The sequence below is a fragment of the Mustelus asterias genome, chromosome 19 (assembly GCF_964213995.1).
Source record: "Mustelus asterias chromosome 19, sMusAst1.hap1.1, whole genome shotgun sequence".
NCBI classification, from domain to species: domain Eukaryota; kingdom Metazoa; phylum Chordata; class Chondrichthyes; order Carcharhiniformes; family Triakidae; genus Mustelus; species Mustelus asterias.
Window position 1 is genome coordinate 17911152 of NC_135819.1, and position 16359 is coordinate 17927510.

At 48.6% G+C, this 16359-nt stretch overlaps 1 protein-coding gene across 3 annotated transcripts in view; it reads left to right on the forward strand.

Annotated features, from left to right (window-relative positions):
- The first annotated feature begins 328 nt into the window (after window positions 1-328).
- Window positions 329-16359, forward strand: part of LOC144507798 (C-type lectin domain family 10 member A-like) — a 73651-nt gene continuing 57620 nt past the window's right edge. The window contains exon 1 of one of the 3 annotated variants that reach the window (XM_078235098.1): window positions 329-800. The gene's annotated coding sequence lies outside the window, so the exon portion shown is untranslated. The remainder of the gene's footprint in view (window positions 801-16359) is intronic. The other 2 variants (XM_078235099.1, XM_078235100.1) reach the window with 2 other exon arrangements.

Consider the following 16359-nt stretch of genomic DNA (forward strand, 5'->3'; position numbering starts at 1 on the left):
GAGGCCGAGTCATTGAGTGTCTTTAAGACAGAGATAGATAGGTTCTTGATTAATAAGGGGGTTGGGGTTTTGGGGAAAAGGCAGGGGAATGGGGATGAGAAAAATATCAGCTATGATTGAATGGCGGAGCAGACTCGATGGGCCGAGTGGCCTAATTCTGCTCCTATGTCTTATGGGTGACAAGGAAGGAGTTTGATGGTGGTGGCGTTGCCATGACGATGCACGACAGTCGAGGCGGTGGCTTTGACGGGGGCTCTGGAGGTGAGCTGGGTGGGTCGGCGTGGCCTGTGATCACAGATACAGCCAGAATCAGGGAGGGGCTGGATTCAGGCACGTGGCGACATCTACTTCCAACAGGGATCTGCTCAAAAATCCCAAAGTTCCTCTGCAAACTTCTCTCTCTCTCTCTCTCTCTCCTCTCCTGAAAACTGGTGAGGAAAGGCCTCCCCGGGGAGTTGTCTCGAAGTCGCAGGGATTGATGAGGCTGGTGTGAGAGGGTGGGTCAGTGTGACGGGCGGGTTCTCCACGCAGGAGGACTGGCAGGAACTGGGAACAAAGCAGAACGAGGTGCTGGTGACTCAGTGTGAATCGACGGAGAGGCTGCAAGCAGAAACTGGGCAAAATCCTTCCGTTGATTGGTCCGAGTGTGCAAACTCATGTGTGAATCAGTGGTCAGGGTTTGCAGAATCTCCCATCTGATACAGACCAGCAACTATTAAATTAGGCTGGAGAGAGAGAGAGAGAGATAAGAAAGGAGGAGATTGAAAAACTCTTCAGTGCAACAGTCGTCCCACACAATTGTAAGTACAAGATCATCTTAAACAGAACTTGCAGCTGTGCAAAGCTTTTGAGAGTAAATTGCAATTATTCTGTTGCAACTTTTAAACATGTTAAGGGCAGTCATTGACTGAGGCAGAGCCTGTTAAAGCATTCTCTCCAGTTACCCTCAGTCTCGAGTTTGTGGGGTACCAAAGAGGGGGAAGGAACTCCTTTCTGGCTTCCTGGATGTATTTATAGCTACAGTATGAGGTCATGTTAGAGTCTGCTATACCTTACATCTGCTAATGCCTCGTTAAATAGCCCCCCTTTTAATCCAACGTCAAGCGTTCCTGCAGCAATGCTTAAAGCAGTCAGGGGTAATTGGTAATGTGTAAGTTTGCAACAATCGGTCTCTGCTTGGGGAATTGCTAGCTTTTTCCAGAGCTAAATGTGACTGGGCAGGATCTGTAAGTCTGACACCCTGGCACATTGCCCCCGATATTCCAACGCACTGGTATGCGGGCAAAGAAACCGGGGGAGTTGCCTGAAAAATCCTGGTACAGGGTTGGTACAGGGCGGAGATGTCTGGCACATTATCCATGATATTCCAATCATGGTGAAGATATAGAATAGAACAGAATAGAATCCCTACAGTGCAGAAGGAGGCTATTCAACCCATTGAGTCTGCACTGACAACAATCCCACCCAGGCCCTCTTCCCGTAACCCCACATATTTACCCTGCTGATCCCCTGACACGAAGGGGCAATTTATCATGGCCAATCCGCCTAACCCGCACATCTTTGGACTGTGGGAGGAAACCGGAGCACCCGGAGGAAACCCACACAGACACCGGGAGAATCATCATAGAATCCCTACAGTGCAGAAGGAGGCCATTCAGCCCATCGAGTCTGCACTGACCACAATCCCATCCCAGATCCTATTCCCATCACCCCACATATTTAGCCCGCTAATCTCCCTAACACTAAGGGGCAATTTAGCAACGGCCAATCAATCTACCCTGCACATCTTTGGACTGTGGGAGGAAACTGGGGCACCCGGAGGAAACCCACACAGACACAGGGTGAATGTGCGAAATTCACACAGACAGTGACCCGAACCGGGAATTGAATCTGGGTCCCTGGCACTGTGAAGCAGCAGTGCTAACCACTGTGCCACCATGCCGCTCCATATCTGGCACATTATCCATGATATTCCAATCTGTGTTGAAGTCGGGTGGAGATACCTGGCATATTGCCCAGGATATTTCAATCTGGGCTGGTATAGGGCGGAGATCCTTGGCACATTGCCCAGGGTATTTGAATACATGCTGGCACAACGCGTATTGGCCACAATCCTATCTGGAAGACACGCCATCACCTACAAACTATCCAGAAAAGTGGTCTTTGTTTTCTGAAGTAAGAATAATTTTGATTTTCAGCGAGGGAATTCACAGTCGAATTGCTGTTTTTTTGCCATTGGGTGGATAAATGAAGAGTGTAGGCACAGGGTGATTGGAACTATTCACACTGATAAAGAGGTGTTGCGGTAAAAGGCCAGTTTCTGTGTTGTAACGCTCTGTGTTCAAGGAGTCAAGAGATATCTGGGAATTGGAGATAGAAGATGCAGTACTGCAGCTGCTGTATTCCCAGACAGCGTGCGAGAGAAGACATCTTATCCAAAGGCAGACGCGGGAAGTAATCCGATTGCCTGGGGGGTCAGGAAGATGGGGTCACACATCATCCAATGAAATGCATGTGGTTCCGACTCGAAAGAGGCCTCTTTAGGAGCAAGAGTTTCTGACAGAGTGGCCTTCGGTCTCAGTGCTGAAACTCTGTCATTATTACACATTACAGCTGCCCTCACACACCCACCATAACGTACAGTACCAAGCACATCTTTTACAGATGCACCATAGAAAGCATTCTTTCTGGTTGTATCACAGCTCGGTATGGGCTCCTGCTCTGCCCAAGGCCGCAAGAAACTACAAAAGGTTGTGAATGTAGCCCAATCCATCACGCAAACCAGCCTCCCATCCACTGACTCTGTCTACACTTCCTGCTGCCTCGGAAAAGCAGCCAGCATAATTAAGGACCCCACACACCCCGGACATTCTCTCTTCCACCTTCTTCCATCGGGAAAAAGATACAAAAGTCTGAGGTCACGTACCAACCGACTCAAGAACAGCTTCTTCCCTGCTGCTGCCAGACTTTTGAACAGACCCAAACTTGCATTAAGTTGATCTTTCTCTACACCCTAGCTATGACTGTAACACTACATTCTGCACTCTCTCCTTTCCTTCTCTATGAACGGTATGTTTTGTTTGTATAGCAAGAAACAATACTTTTCACTGTGTATTAATACATGTGACAATAATAAATCAAATCAAATCAAATTCTGAGCAGGAGGATCCTGTGTCGTTAATTGGCTGTTCGTCATAGAGTTTGGAATGAGGGAATGGGCCCCTCTCTCAGATGTTAACTCTCTGGGAGCGAGCTGTAGGGGGTCTCACCATGAGGCAGATATTGAGGAAAGGCTCTTTAATCACACTGAGGGGAGGGGGGATGGAGGGGGGGGGGGGGGGTTCCGTGAGTCACAGAGTGCGTACGGAACAAGGTCAGAGCCAAAGGCAAATGGCACACTGATAGCTCAACTCACCAATTACAGGCATCTCTCTCTCTGTCAGTCACCACCTTTATTTTAAACTGCACCAGATGTAGACCACGCTGGCAAGGCCAGCGTTTATCCCTCAGCAGTCCGTGGTGTAGCTACACACACCATGTTACACTGAGGGAGTTCCTGGATTGGGACTCAGCGACAGTGAAGGAACGGCCGATATATTTCCAAGCCGAGATGGTGAGTGACTCAGAGGGGAACCTCCAGGTGGTGGTGTTTCCCATGTGTCTGCTGCCCTTGTCCTTCTAGATAGAAGTGGTTGTGGGTTTGGAAGGTGTTGCCTAAGGAGCCTTGGCGAGTTGCTGCAGTGCATCTTGTAGATGGTACACACTGCTGCTACTGAGCGTCGGTGGTGGAGGGAGTGAATGTTTGTGGATGTGGTGCCAATCAAGCGGGGCTGCTTTGTCCTGGATGGTGTCGAGCTTCTTGAGTGTTGTTGGAGCCGCACCCATCCAGGCAAGTGGGGAGTGTTCCATCACACTCCTGACTTGTGCCTTGTAGATGGTGGACAGGCTTTGGGGAGTCAGGAGATGAGTTACTCACCACAGGGTTCCCAGCCTCTGACCTGTTCTGGTGGCCACAGTATTTATATGGCTGGGTCCAGTTCAGTTTCTGGTCAATGGTAACCCCCAGGATGTTGAGAGTGGGGGGATTCAGTGATGGTAACATCGCTGAATGTCAAGGGGCGATGGTTAGATCCTCTCTTGGTGGACCTGGTCATTGCGTGGCATTTGGGTGATCCAAATGTTAATTCAGTTTGTAGGACCTCACCCCATTTCTCACCTTTATCGTTGGTGCCTATATGCACCATGACAGCTGCTGTTCACCCTCCCCCTCCAAAATGCACTGCAGCGGCTCCGAGACATCCTTGTACTAGGGAGGCAACATACCATCCTGGAGTCCCATTTGCATCCACAGCTCTGCTATTCTTTTTCCTGCCCTCCTGTGTAGCAGAGCCAGCCACGGTGCCATGAACCTGGCTGCCGCCACCTTCCCCTGGTGAGCCATCCCCCCCAACAGTATCCAAAACAGTATCTCTGTCTTGGAGGGAGATGATCGCATTCCTACTCTCCCTCTGTCTAGTGCTCACCCATTCTCTATCTCCCTCAGTAATTTTTATCTGATTTTCACAGTAACTTCATTGCAGTGTTAATGTAAGTCTACTTGTGACAACAAGTAAATGAACAAGGTGAATGGTGAGTTGCTGTATAAATTCCGGGGTACAAGTGTTTTAGGCAAGACAGGGAGGGGCCAAAAGAGGGCTGAATATTCCGGGGTACAAGGGCTGAATATTCCGGGGTACAAGTGTTTTAGGCGAGACAGAGGAGGGGCCAAAAGAGGTGGGGGAGTAGCAGTATTAGTTGGAGAGCATATTACAGCAGTGCAGAGGGAGGACAATTCAGAGGGGTCGTGTAACGAGTCACTGTGCGTGGAGCTTAGATACAGAAAGAGCGCAGTCACTATGTTGGGGGTATACTACAGGCCCCCCAACAGCCCAAGCGAAGTGGAAGAACGGATATGTCAGGAGATACTGGATAGGTGCAGGAAAAATAGGGTTGTTGTAGTGGGAGACTTCAATTTCCCTGGTATAGACTGGAAATCGCTGAGAGCTGGGACTCTGAATGGGGAGGAAATTGTAAAATGCGTACAGGTTCTTTGGAACAATATGTAGATAGCCCAACTAGAGAGGGGGCTATACTGGACCTAGTACTGGGGAATGAGCCCGGTCAGGTTTTCAAAGTTTCAGTAGGGAAACATGTGGCAAATAGTGACCACAATTCTGTTAGCTTTAGGATAGTGATGGAAAAGGATGAGTGGTGTCCCAAGGGTAAGCTGTTGGATTGGGGGAAGGCTAACTTTAGTGAGATTAGGCAGAAGTTGGCAGCTCTTGATTGGGAGAGGCTGTTTGAGGGTAAATCCACATCTGGCATGTGGGAGTCTTTTAAGGAACAGTTGTTAGGGCTAAAGGACAGGCATGTGCCTGTAAAAAGGAAGGATAGGAAGGGTAGGATTCGAGAACCGTGGATAACCAGGGAAATTGAGGGACTGGTCAAAAAGAAAAGAGAGGCATATGTTAGGTCCAGGCAGCTAAAAACGGAGGGAGCTCTGGAGGAGTACAAAGAAAGTAGGAAAGAACTCAAACGGGGAATTAGAAGGGCAAAAAGGGGTCACGAAATGTCCTTGGCAGACAGGATTAAGGAGAATCCCAAGGCATTTTATTCATACGTTAGGAACAAAAGAGTTGTCAGGGAAAAAATCGGACCTCTCAGGGACAAAAGTGGGGAATTATGCTTAGAGCCCAAAGAAGTAGGGGAGATCCTAAATGAATACTTTGCGTCGGTATTCACAAAGGAGAGGGATGTGTTGACTGGGAGTGTCTCAGAGGGGAGTGTTGAACCGTTGGAGAAAATCTCCATTACAAGGGAGGAAGTGTTAGGTTTGTTAGAGAATATAAAGACTGACAAATCCCCAGGGCCTGATGGAATCTATCCAAGGCTGCTCAGGGAGACGAGAGATGAAATCGCTGGGCCTCTGACGCAAATCTTTGTCTCGTCACTGGACGCAGGTGAGGTCCCAGAGGATTGGAGGATAGCTAATGTGGTCCCGTTATTTAAGAAGGGTAGGAAGGATAACCCGGGTAATTATAGGCCGGTGAGCTTGACGTCCGTGGTGGGGAAGTTGTTGGAGAAGATTCTTAGGGATAGGATGTATGCGCATTTAGAAAGGAATAAACTCATTAACGATAGTCAGCATGGTTTTGTGAGAGGAAGGTCATGCCTCACTAACCTGATGGAGTTTTTTGAAGAAGTGACCAGAATGGTTGACGAGGGAAGGGCCGTGGATGTCGTCTATATGGACTTTAGTAAAGCGTTTGACAAGGTCCCTCATGGTAGGCTGGTGAAAAAGGTTGGATCTCATTGGATAAAGGGGGAGGTGGCTAGATGGGTGGAGAACTGGCTTGGTCATAGAAGACAGAGAGTGGTAGTGGAAGGGTCTTTTTCCGGCTGGAGGCCTGTGACTAGTGGTGTTCCGCAGGGCTCTGTATTGGGACCTCTGCTGTTTGTGATTTATATAAATGATCTGGAAGAAGGTGTAACTGGGGTGATCAGTAAGTTTGCGGACGACACAAAATTGGCAGGATTTGCAGATAGTGAGGAGCATTGTCAGAAGCTACAGAAGGATATAGATAAGCTGGAAATTTGGGCAAAGAAATGGCAGATGGAGTTCAATCCTGATAAATGCGAAGTGATGCATTTTGGTAGAAATAATGTAGGGAGGAGCTATACGATAAATGGCAGAACCATAAAGGGTGTAGATACGCAGAGGGACCTCGGTGTGCAAGTCCACAAATCCTTGAAGGTGACGTCACAGGTGGAGAAGGTGGTGAAGAAGGCATATGGCATGCTTGCCTTTATAGGACGGGGCATAGAGTATAAAAGTTGGGGTCTGATGTTGCAGATGTATAGAACGTTGGTACGGCCGCATTTGGAATACTGCATCCAGTTCTGGTCGCCACACTACCAGAAGGACGTGGAGGCTTTGGAGAGAGTACAGAGGAGGTTTACCAGGATGTTGCCTGGTATGGAGGGGCTTAGTTATGAGGAGAGATTGGGTAAACTGGGGTTGTTCTCCCTGGAAAGACGGAGGATGAGGGGAGACTTAATAGAGGTGTATAAAATTATGTAAGGCATAGATAGGGTGAACGGTGGGAAGCTTTTCCCCAGGTCGGTGGTGACATTCACGAGGGGTCATAGGTTCAAGGTGAAGGGGGGGGAGGTTTAACACAGATATCAGAAGGACATATTTTACACAGAGGGTGGTGGGGGCCTGGAATGCGCTGCCAGACAAGGTCGTGGAGGCGGACACACTGGGAACATTTAAGACTTATCTAGATAGCCATATGAATGGAGTGGGAATGGAGGGATACAAAAGAATGGTCTAGTTTGGACCAGGGAGCGGCTTGGGCTTGGAGGGCCGAAGGGCCTGTTCCTGTGCTGTATTGTTCTTTGTTCTTTGTTCTAAATTTGATCTCTTTGTTGCGAATATGTTCTTTTTATTCTCTCATGGGATCATAAGAACATAAGAACTAGGAGCAGGAGTAGGCCATCTGGCCCCTCGAGCCTGCTCCACCATTCAATAAGATCACGGTTGATCTTTTCGTGGACTCAGCTCCACTTACCCACCCGTTCACCATAACCCTTAATTCCTTTACTGTTCAAAAATTTATCTATCCTTGCCTTAAAAATATTCAATGAGGTAGCCTCAACTGCTTCACTGGGCAGGGAATTCCACAGATTCACAACTCTTTGGATGAAGACGTTCCTCCTCAACTGAGTCCTAAATCTGCTCCCCCTTAGTTTGAGGCTATTCCCCCTAGTTCTAGTTTCACCCGCCACTGGAAACAACATCCCTGCTTCTATCTTATCCATTCCCTTCATAAACTATATGTTTCTATAAGATCTCCCCTCATTCTTCTGAATTCCAGTGAGTATAGCCCCAGTCTACTCAGTCTCTCCTCATAAGCCAACCCTCTCAACTCCGGAATCAACCTAGTGAATCTCCTCTGCACCTCCTCCAGTGCCAGTATATCCTTTCTCAAGTAAGGAGACCAAAACTGTACACAGTACTCCAGGTGTGGCCTCACCAGCACCTTATACAGCTGCAACATAACCTCGCTGTTTTTAAACTCCATCCCTCTAGCAATGAAGGACAAAATTCCATTTGCCTTCTTAATTACCTGCTGCACCTGCAAACCAACTCATTGAGATTCCTGCACAAGGACACCCAGGTCCCTCTGCACAGCAGCATGCTGCAATTTTTTACCATTTAAATAATAGTCCATTTTGCTGTTATTCCTACCAAAATGGATGACCTCACATTTACCAACATTGTACTCCATCTGCCAGATCCTGGCCCACTCACTTAGATTATCTATATCCCTTTGCAGACTTTCAGCGTCCTCTGTACACTTTGCTCTTCCACCCAACTTAGTGTCATCTGTGAATTTTGACACACTATACTTGGTCCCCAACTCCAAATCATCTATGTAAATCATAAACAATTGCGGTCCCAACACTGATCCCTGAGGCACACAACTAGTCACTGATCGCCAACCAGAAAAACACCCATTTACCCCCACTCTTTGCTTTCTGTTAGTTAACCAATCCTCTATCCAGGCTAATACATTACCCATAACACTGTGCACCTTTGTCTTATGTAGCAGTCTTTGGTGCGGCACCTTGCCAAATGCCTTCTGGAAATCTCGATACACCACATCCACAGGTTCCCCATTGTCCACTGCGCATGTAATGTTCTCAAAGAATTCCACCAAATTAGTCAAATATGATGTGTCTTTCATGAACCCATGCTGCGTCTTACCAATGGGACAATTTATATCCAGAGGTCTCGCTATTTCTTCCCTGATGATAGATTCAAGCATTGAATCCTACAGTGCAGAAGGAGGCCATTCGGCCCATCGAGTCTGCACTGACCACAATCCCACCCAGCCCTATTCTCGTAACCTCAGACATTTACCTTGCTAATCCCCTAACACTAAGGGGCAAATTAGCAATCAACCTAACCTACACATTTTGGAGTGTGGAAGGAAACAGGAGCACCCGGAGGAAACCCACGCCGCACCAAAGACTGCTAAATAAGATAAAGGTGCATGGTGTTACGGGTAATGTATTAGCATGGATAGAGGATTGGTTAACGAACGCAGACACGGGGAGAATGTACAAATTCTACACAGGCAGTGACCCAAGCCGGGAATCGAACCCGGGTCCCTGGCGCTGTGAGGCAGCAGTGCTAACCACTGTGCCACCGTGCCGCTCCTCGTGGGCGATTTGTTGCCCATCTCTAATTGCCCCTTGAGCTGAGTGTCTCCGGCAATTTCCAAGGGCAGTTAAGAGTCACCCACATTGCTGTGGGTCTGGAGTCACATGTAGGCCAGACCGGGAAAGGACGACAGACGGACCAGCGAACCAGATGGGTTTTTACGACAATTGACAATGGTTTCATGGTCACCATTACAAAGATGTGCGGCTTAGGTGCATTGGCCAAGTTAAATTGCCCCTTAGTGTCCCGGATACGTAGGTTAGAGGGATTAGTGGGGTAAATGTTGGGCTCATGGGGATAGGGCCTGGGTAGGATTGTTGTCGGTACAGACTCTTTGGACCGAATGGCCTCCTTCTACACTGTAGAGATTCTATGATTACTGAGACTAGCTTTCAATTGAATTTAAATTCCACCAGTTGCCGGGATGGGATTTGAACCCATTTTGTCCAGAGTGTGGGGCCTCTGGATTACCAGCCCAGTGACTTTACACAATTGCCTCTCCTTTTCTTGTCCCCATTCTTTTGGAAAGGGCAAAAATATATTACCGGCAATCTTTGTGCCTTCCGTCAGAAGCCCTTCCAGGGAAAGGTGAACAATCTGCGGGTTGTAACAGGAAGGAGTCAGAAAGGCAGGAGGCACCCCAGCGAATCGAGCAGCGACCCAGAGACAGGCGGGAAACCAAGAGCAGGCCAGGAAATATTCAGCTGCAAGATCACATACCAAGGGAGGATTGGGCCCAGCTGAGGAGGGAGCCGCCCTGGAGTTACCGCGAGTGCGGCTGCTAATGTGGTCAAAGCCTGGGTCCTATCCAGAACCAGTGACTGTGGCAGAGAACTTGTCGAAGGTTTGCTCAGGCAGGACAGCAAGGACTGGAGCAGGTCTCAAAGGGAATGACAAGCTGGTCACATGGCCTAACCTCAAGACCACCATTGCTATCTGACTAACTCTTAAGCTTTCAGAGTAAGGCTCACATTAACACTGCAATGAAGTTACTGTGAAATTCCTCTAGTCGCCACACTCCGGCGCCTGTTCGGGTTTGATGTGATTTGATTTATTATTGTCACATGTATTAGTATACAGTGAAAAGTATTGTTTCTTGCGTGCTATACAGACAAAGCATACCATTCATAGAGAAGGAAAGGAGAGAGTGCAGAATGTAGTCTTACAGTCATAGCTAGGGTGTAGAGAAAGATCAACTTAATGTGAGGTAGGTCCATTCAAAAGTCTGACAGCAGCAGGGAAGAAGCTGTTCTTGAGTCGGTTGGTACGTGACCTCAGACTTTTGTATCTTTTTCCTGACGGGTCCACTGAGAGAGAATTTAGCACGTCCAGTCCCCCTAACCAGCACGTCTTTCGGACTGTGGGAGGAAACCCATACAGACACAAGGAGAACGTGCAAACTCCGCACAGACAGTGACCCAAGCCAGGAGTCGAACCCGGGTCCCTGGCGCTGTGAGGCAGCAGTGCTAACCACTGTGCCACCGTGCCGCCCCATTCTCAAGATGACGCCAGGGCATGGCGATTTCCTGCGAGCTGTTCCCCAGCCAACACTCTCATTCTTCCACTCTCGTTCTAAGCTTTTAAAACTGAATTCTAATTCTTTTAAACTCTCCAATAATGCTCTTTTTAAATCCCTTCTGATCTTTGGCTACACCCTAGCTGTGACTGCAACACGACATTATCCACTTTCTCCTTTCCTTCTCCCTTATGTACTCTCGCCAACTTTTACAGATGCACCATAGAAAGCATTCTTTCTGGTTGTATCACAGCTCGGTATGGGCTCCTGCTCTGCCCAAGACCGCAAGGAACTACAAAGGGTCGTGAATGTAGCTCAATCCGTCATGCAAACCAGCCTCCCATCCATTGGCTCTGTCTACACTTCCCGCTGCCTCGGCAAAGCAGCCAGCATTATTAAGGACCCCACGCACCCCGGACATTCTCTCTTCCACCTTCTTCCGTCGGGAAAAAGATACAAAAGTCTGAGGTCACCTACCAACCGACTCAAGAACAGTTTCTTCCCTGCTGCTGTCAGACTTTTGAATGGACCTACCTTGCATTAAGTTGATCTTTCTCTACACCCTAGCTATGACTGTAACACTACATTCTGCACTCTCTCCTTTCCTTCTCTATGAACGGTATGCTTTGTCTGTATATTGCACAAGAAACAATACTTTTCACTGAATGTTAATACATGTGACAATAATAAATCAAATCAATTTAAGTTTAGACCTGGATTATCCGCCTTGTATATTCCAACGAGGGCCAGTCAGATATTCCTTAAGGGACGGGAGGCTTCGTTCCCCCCGTTCCTTTCCCTCTCATCAGTGGATCTGACGCCCCCCTCTCCCCATTCCCTTCCCTCTTTCACTACCGAGGGATCCAGTCATTATCCCATCGCTACCCTCCCTCACCCCTCCCCCTCCCAGACAGTATCCCGCCTCTCTGTACTCCCGCCTTGTTTCCCATTCCCCCCTCCTGTTCCGCTGTCCCCCAGCGACCCGCTAACACATCCCCCTCCCCCTCCCGCTCCCCCTCAAACCACCCCCTCCCCCCAAGAGAACGAAGGAATAAGCGTTCCCTTGAGAACACAAATAATAGTGGAAGGAGCAGGCCATTCAGCCCCTCATTCCGCCATTTCAGTAAGATCATTGGTTGATCTTCTGATTGTGACTGGAACTCCATTTTCCTGCCCATTCCCCTCCCCCACCCGCCTGTAACCCTTGACCCCTTTGTCAATCAGAACTCTGTCTAACGCAGCCTTCAATATGACCCAGCTTTCACGGGGCGGCACGGTGGCACAGTGGTTAGCGCTGCTGCCTCACAGCGGTTAGCGCTGCTGCCTCACAGCACCAGGGACCCGGGTTCGATTCCCGGCTTGGGTCACTGTCCGTGTGGAGTTTGCACATTCTCCCCGTGTCTGCGTGGGTTTCCTCCGGGTCCTCCGGTTTCCTCCCACAACCCAAAGATGTGTGGGTTAGGTGGATTGGCCATGATAAATTGTCTCTGACTCTCAGGGGGACTAGTTAGGGTAAATGCATGGTGTTATGGGAATAGGGCCTGGGTGGGATTGTGGTTGGTGCAGACTCGGTGGGCCGAATGGCCTCCTTCTGCACTATGAATTCTATGAATTCTATGGATTCTGTGAATCTATGATTAACCTCAATGGGAGAGCCTTTATATTTAAACTCTGCCCCCTGAGTTGTAGAATTCTCGCTCTCAGAACGCACCTTGTCTAACCCTCTTCCAAGCCGAAATCTTCTGATCCTGCCCGCCCCTAGGAAGCGGCGTGGGACGGGTGCTAAATACGACAGATAAAAACTAAAAATCCGTCGACCTCTGGCGGGGATTTCCACTCCTGGAGGGTGGCACGGTGGCACAGCGGTTAGCACTGCTGCCCCACTCGATCCAGCACAGGATGGACTGTCCGAGGCTGGAGTAACATTTACACACGTGTCTGGGGACTGAGATCCGCATTGCCCTGACACACCGCTGGCATCGCTTTGACATCCATTGGGTGGCGCGGTGGCACAGTGGTTAGCACTGCTGCCTCACAGCGCCAGGGGCCCGGGTTCGATTCCCAGCTTGGGTCACTGTCTGTGTGGAGTCTGCACATTCTCCCCGTGTCTGCGTGGGTTTCCTCCGGGTGCTCCGGTTTCCTCCCACAGTCCGGAAGACGTGCGGATTAGGTGCCTTGGCCGTGTTAAATTCTTCCTCCGTGTACCCGAACAGGCGCCGAAGTTTGGCGACTAGGGGATTTTCACAGCAACTTCATTGCAGTGTTAAGGTAAGCCTACTCGTGACACTAATAAATACACTTTAAAATTTAAAGACCACCCGGAATCTTACTAAGTTTACCTTTAATTTGTCTAAACTCAACCTTTCCTCAAACGAACAACTCCCTCATTCCAGCGATCAATCGAGGGAATGTTCCGCGAACTGTTTCCAAAGCAAATGCACCCCTCCTTAAATCAGACAGCCAGAACAATACCCCACGTGTGGTCTCAGCAACTCTCTCGACAGACTTCACTTCGAACTCCATTCTCCGATCGAGGTTAATGTCCCTCCCTTCTTTATTACTCGCATGGCGGGACTTGTAATTCTAGTTCAATGTCAAGGTTGACAACCTATTCAACAGCTCCAGCTGCTGCAGAGTTGAAAGGTCACGGCATCACCAGGAAGGGATCTCTCGGAGCGGGGGTTCAGCCAGTGTGCGACGGCCTCGCTTGGGCTGGGCCACAGTCACAGCCTGGGCTGCTCCTCGTGTCCCAGTGTCAGAGTGAAGGGCAAGGCCTCAGAGAGGGCCCAGCCTCAATGGCGCGAGGGTTACTGGGCTTCCTGTAGAAGGCCGAAGCCTGAGACTTTGCCACTCGGGCCAATTAGAGGGTTACAGTTGGCGATATCAGTATCGGCTTCAGCCCAAAGAGAGACACAGGGGCCAGGCGCTGAAGAATGAGAAAGTAGGAAAGGTGACTTGGTGAACCACTGTAACTACATAGAACCATAGAACCATAGAAAATTACAGCTCAGAAACAGGCATTTTGGCCCTTCTTGTCTGTGCCGAACCATTTTATGCCTAGTCCCACTGACCTGCACTTGGACCATATCCCTCCACACCCCTCTCATCCATGAACCCGTCCAAGTTTTTCTTAAATGTTAAAAGTGACCCCGCATTTACCACTTTATCCGGCAGCTCATTCCACACTCCCACCACTCTCTGCGTGAAGAAGCCCCCCCTAATATTCCCTTTAAACTTTTCTCCTTTCACCCTTAACCCATGCCCTCTGGTCTTTTTCTCCCCTAGCCTCAGCGGAAAAAGCCTGCTTGCATTCACTCTATCTATACCCATCAAAATCTTATACACCTCTATCAAATCTCCCCTCAATCTTCGACGCTCCAGGGAATAAAGTCCCAACCTATTCAATCTCTCTCTGTAACTCAGCTTCTCAAGTCCCGGCAACATCCTTGTGAACCTTCTCTGCACTCTTTCAATCTTATTTACATCCTTCCTGTAACTAGGTGACCAAAACTGTACACAATACTCCAAATTCGGCCTCACCAATGTCTTATATAACCTTACCAAAACACTCCAACTTTTATACTCGATACTCCGATTTATAAAGGCCAATGTACCAAAGGCACTCTTTACGACCCTATCCACCTGTGACGTCACTTTTAGGGAATTCTGTACCTGTATTCCCAGATCCCTCTGTTCAACTGCACTCTTCAGAGTCCTACCATTTACCCTGTACGTTCTTCTTTGGTTTGTCCTTCCAAAGTGCAATACCTCACACTTGTCTGCGTTAAATTCCATTTGCCATTTTTCAGCCCATTTTTCTAGTTGGTCCAAATCCCTCTGCAAGCTTTGAAAACCTTCCTCACAGTCCACTACTCCTCCAATCTTTGTATCATCAGCAAACTTGCTGATCCAATTTACCACATTATCATCCAGATCATTGATATAGATGACAAACAACAATGGACCCAACACCGATCCCTGCGGCACACCACTAGTCACAGGCCTCCACTCAGAGAAGCAATCCTCCACAACCACTCTCTGGCTTCTTCCATTGAGCCAGTGTCTTATCCAATTTACTACCTCCCCATGTATACCTAGCAACTGAACCTTCCTAACTAACCTCCCATGAGGGACCTTGTCAAAGGCCTTGCTGAAATCCAGGTAGACAACATCCACCGCCTTCCCTTCATCCACTTTCCTGGTAACCTCCTCGAAAAACTCTAATAGATTGGTCAAACATGACCTACAACGCACAAAGCCATGTTGACTCTCCCTAATAAGTCCCTGTCTATCCAAATATTTGTAGATCCTATCCCTTATCACACCTTCCAATAACTTGTCCACCACCGACGTCAAACTTACTGGCCGATAATTTCCCGGATTTCTTTTGGAACCTTTTTTAAACAACGGAACAACATGAGCCACCCTCCAATCATCCAGCACCTCCCCCGTGAATACTGACATTTTAAATATGTCTGCCAGGGCCCCTGCAAGTTCAACACTAGCTTCCCTCAAGGTCCGTGGGAATACCCTGTCCGGTCCTGGGGATTTATCCACTCTGATTTGCCTCAAGACAGCGAGCACCTCCTCCCCTTTAATCTGTAAAGGTTCCATGGCCTCCCTACCAGTTTGCCCTACTTCCGTAGACTCCATGCCCGTTTCCTCAGTAAATACGGATGCAAAAAAACAATTTAGTGTGTATACATGTGTATGCCTGGACACACCCATGCTGCACCTGGCCTGAGACTCCTCCCTTTTCACCTGAGTCTCCTCCCTTCCCACCCAGAGTGAGGTATAAAGGTGATGGTTCCTCCTCCTCGCCTCAGTCTAGGCCAGGCCAGCTACAAGGGTGTGCTCCTGTTCTTTGTGAATAAAAGCCTGTTAGTTTCACTCACTCACTGGAGTCCTCGTATCGTGATTGATAGTGCATCAGTGACCCAGTGACGGTGCCTAAAAAACTCAAACAATCCAATGCAGGGAAATGGTTCTCCATTTTTGAACGGCCATTTTGATTTCTGTATTACCTTCTCCCAGCACTTTCTCTCTCTCACTCTCTCTCTCACTCTCTCGCTCTCTCTCTCTCTTTCTCTCTAGTTCTGTCGCTCTCTCTCTCTTTCTCTCTGAGGTCCACCACATTCAAAGGCACAACTGAGGTCCACCACACTCTCTCTCTCCATTTCTCTTTCTTTCTCTCACATTCTCTCTCTCTCTCTCTTTCTCTCACGTTCTCTCTCTTCTCTCTCCCTTTCTCTCTCATTCTCTCTCTCTCCCTCTGTTTCTGTCTCTCTCCTCCCTCTCTCTCTGTCTCCTTTCTCTCTCTCTTTCTATCTCCCTCTCTTTCTCTCACATTCTCTCATTCTCTCTCGTCTCTCTCTTTCTGTCTCTCTCTCTCTCACATTCTCTCTCTCTCTCACATTCTCTCTCTCCTTTCTCTCTCTTTCTCTCTCCTCTCTCTCTCCTCTCTCTCATTCTCTCTCTCCTCTCTCTCTGTCTCTCTCTCTCTGTCTCTCTCTGTCTCTCTCCCTTCTCTCTCTCTCTCTCTCTCACATTCTCTCTTTCTCTCCTCTCCCTC